Here is a 2,500-nt window from a genome sequence, read left to right as displayed (position 1 = left end):
TAATTTAAGAAAATGAACTATCTTTTGCGAGAATCTAGAGTTTTAGTGTATTGGAAAAGTTCAAAATTGTTGCTTAGCGCCCAACGTGGAGCTTGAACCCACGACCCCAAGATCAAGAGTCTCGTGCTGTACCGACTGAGCTAGCCGGGCTTGTATCCAAGCATTTTAATTGAATTTTAGTAAATGGGTTATCTAATGCGGGTATATCCAGTTTTAGTGTGCGGGAAAACCTCAAAATTGTTGTTTAGCGCCCAACGTGGGGCTCGAACCCACGACCCTGAGATTAAGAGCCTCGTGCTCTACCGACTGAGCTAGCCGGGCTTGTATCCAAGCATTTTAATTGAATTTCAGTAAATGGGTTATCTATTGCGGGTAAATCTAGTTTTAGTGTGCGGGAAAACCTCAAAATTGTTGTTTAGCGCCCAACTTGGGGCTCGAACCCACGACCCCGAGATTAAGAGTCTCGTGCTCTACCGACTGAGCTAGTCGGGCTTGTATCCAAGCATTTTAATTGAATTTCAGTAAATGGGTTATCTATAGCGGGTATATCTAGTTTTAGTGTAAGGGAAAACCACAAAATTGTTGTTTAGCGCCCAACGTGGGGCTCGAACCCACGACGCCGAGCATAAGAGTCTCGTGCTCTACCGACTGAGCTATCCGGGCTTGTATCCAAGCATTTTAATTGAATTTCAGTGAATGGGTTAGCTGTGGCGGGTATCACTAGTTTTAGTGTACGCGAAAACCTCAAAATATTTGTTTCGCGCCCAACGTGTCGCTCGACCCCACGACCCCGAGATTAAGAGTCTCGTGCTCTACCGACTGAATTAGCCGCGCTTGTATCCATGCATTTTAAATGAATTCTAGTAAATGAACAATCTTTTGCGAGAATCTAGAGTTTTAGTGTATTAGCAAAGTTCAAAATTGTTGCTTAGCGCCCAACGTGGGTCTCGAACCCACGACCCCGAGATCAAGAGCCTCGTGCTCCACCGACTTAGCTAGTCGGGCTTGTAACCACAATCCTTTAATTTAATTTAAGAAAATGAACTATCTTTCGTGAGAATCTAGAGTTTTAGTATATTGGCAAAGTTCAAAATTGTTGCTTAGCGCCCAACGTGGGGCTCGAACCCACGACCCCGAGATTAAGAGCCTCGTGCTCTACCGACTGAGCTAGCCGGGCTTGTATCCTAGCATTTTAATTGAATTTCAGTAAATGGGTTATCTATTGCGGGTATATCTAGTTTTAGTGTACGGGAAAACCTCAAAATTGTTGTTTAGCGCCCAACTTGGGGCTCGAACCCACGACCCCGAGATAAAGAGTCTCGTGCTCTACCGACTGAGCTAGTCGGGCTTGTATCCAAGCATTTTAATTGAATTTCAGTAAATGGGTTATCTATAGCGGGTATATCTAGTTTTAGTGTACGGGAAAACCTCAAAATTGTTGTTTAGCGCCCAACGTGGGGCTCGAACCAACGACCCCGAGCACAAGAGTCTCGTGCTCTACCGACTGAGCTATCCGGACTTGTATCCAAGCATTTTAATTGAATTTCAGTGAATGGGTTATCTGTGGCGGGTATCACTAGTTTTAGTGTACGGGAAAACCTCAAAATATTTGTTTAGCGCCCAACGTGTCGCTCGACACCACGACCCCGAGATTAAGAGCTTCGTGCTCTACCGACTGAATTAGCCGCGTTTGTATCCATGCATTTTAAATGAATTCTAGTAAATGAACAATCTTTTGCGAGAATCTAGAGTATAAGTGTACTGGCAAAGTTTAAAATTGTCACTTAGCGCCCAACGTGGTTCTCGAACCCACGACCCCGAGATTAAAAGCCTCGTGCTCTACCGACTGAGCTAGCCGGGCTTGTATCCTAGCATTTTAATTGAATTTCAGTAAATGGGTTATCTATTGCGGGTATATCTAGTTTTAGTGTGCGGGAAAACCTCAAAATTGTTGTTTAGCGCCCAACTTGGGGCTCGAACCCACGACCCCGAGATAAAGAGTCTCGTGCTCTACCGACTGAGCTAGTCGGGCTTGTATCCAAGCATTTTAATTGAATTTCAGTAAATGGGTTATCTATAGCGGGTATATCTAGTTTTAGTGTACGGGAAAACCTCAAAATTGTTGTTAAGCGCCCAAGGTGGGGCTCGAACCTTCGACCCCGAGATTAAGAGTTTCGTGCTCAACCGACTGAGCTAGCCGGGCTTGTATCCATGAATTTAAATGAATTTTAGTAAATGGACTATCTTTTTCGAGAATCTAGAGTATAAGTGTACTGGCAAAGTTTAGAATATTCACTTAGCGCCCAACGTGAGGCTCGAACCCACGACCCCGAGATCAAGAGTCTCGTGTTCTATCGACTGAGCTAGACGGGCTTGTATGCATGCATTTTAATTGAATTTCAGTAAATAGGCTATCTATTGCGGGTATATCCAGTTTGAATGTGTGCGGGAAAACCTCAAAATTTTTGTTTAGCGCCCAACGTGGGGCTCGAACCCACGA

General features: G+C 44.4%; 10 non-coding genes across 10 annotated transcripts in view; all 10 read right to left on the bottom strand.

Annotated features, from left to right (window-relative positions):
* Positions 1–77: 77 nt before the first annotated feature.
* On the bottom strand, positions 78–150 carry TRNAK-CUU (transfer RNA lysine (anticodon CUU)). Its single transcript has one exon. It is a non-coding gene; the product is annotated as a tRNA-Lys (tRNA).
* Positions 151–248: 98 nt separating this feature from the next.
* Positions 249–321, bottom strand: TRNAK-CUU (transfer RNA lysine (anticodon CUU)). The gene has a single exon. It is a non-coding gene; the product is annotated as a tRNA-Lys (tRNA).
* A 98-nt stretch (positions 322–419) lies between these two features.
* TRNAK-CUU (transfer RNA lysine (anticodon CUU)) lies at positions 420–492 on the bottom strand. Its single transcript has one exon. It is a non-coding gene; the product is annotated as a tRNA-Lys (tRNA).
* Positions 493–590: 98 nt separating this feature from the next.
* Positions 591–663, bottom strand: TRNAK-CUU (transfer RNA lysine (anticodon CUU)). Its single transcript has one exon. It is a non-coding gene; the product is annotated as a tRNA-Lys (tRNA).
* A 269-nt stretch (positions 664–932) lies between these two features.
* On the bottom strand, positions 933–1,005 carry TRNAK-CUU (transfer RNA lysine (anticodon CUU)). The gene has a single exon. It is a non-coding gene; the product is annotated as a tRNA-Lys (tRNA).
* A 99-nt stretch (positions 1,006–1,104) lies between these two features.
* Positions 1,105–1,177, bottom strand: TRNAK-CUU (transfer RNA lysine (anticodon CUU)). The gene has a single exon. It is a non-coding gene; the product is annotated as a tRNA-Lys (tRNA).
* Positions 1,178–1,275: 98 nt separating this feature from the next.
* Positions 1,276–1,348, bottom strand: TRNAK-CUU (transfer RNA lysine (anticodon CUU)). Its single transcript has one exon. It is a non-coding gene; the product is annotated as a tRNA-Lys (tRNA).
* Positions 1,349–1,959: 611 nt separating this feature from the next.
* TRNAK-CUU (transfer RNA lysine (anticodon CUU)) lies at positions 1,960–2,032 on the bottom strand. Its single transcript has one exon. It is a non-coding gene; the product is annotated as a tRNA-Lys (tRNA).
* Positions 2,033–2,300: 268 nt separating this feature from the next.
* Positions 2,301–2,373, bottom strand: TRNAK-CUU (transfer RNA lysine (anticodon CUU)). Its single transcript has one exon. It is a non-coding gene; the product is annotated as a tRNA-Lys (tRNA).
* A 100-nt stretch (positions 2,374–2,473) lies between these two features.
* The window catches only part of TRNAK-CUU (transfer RNA lysine (anticodon CUU)), a 73-nt gene continuing 46 nt past the window's right edge, over positions 2,474–2,500 (bottom strand). The window contains exon 1 of the tRNA in view: positions 2,474–2,500. This exon is cut by the window's right edge and continues 46 nt beyond it. This is a non-coding gene — a tRNA (tRNA-Lys).

The sequence above is a fragment of the Phalangium opilio genome, unplaced genomic scaffold, assembly GCF_054372755.1.
Source record: "Phalangium opilio isolate 3A_F unplaced genomic scaffold, DU_Popi_V2 ptg000390l_1, whole genome shotgun sequence".
In the NCBI taxonomy this organism is placed as follows: Eukaryota; Metazoa; Arthropoda; class Arachnida; order Opiliones; family Phalangiidae; genus Phalangium; species Phalangium opilio.
Note: the sequence above shows the minus strand (reverse complement) of the source record. Positions and strands in the feature narration are given on the sequence as shown.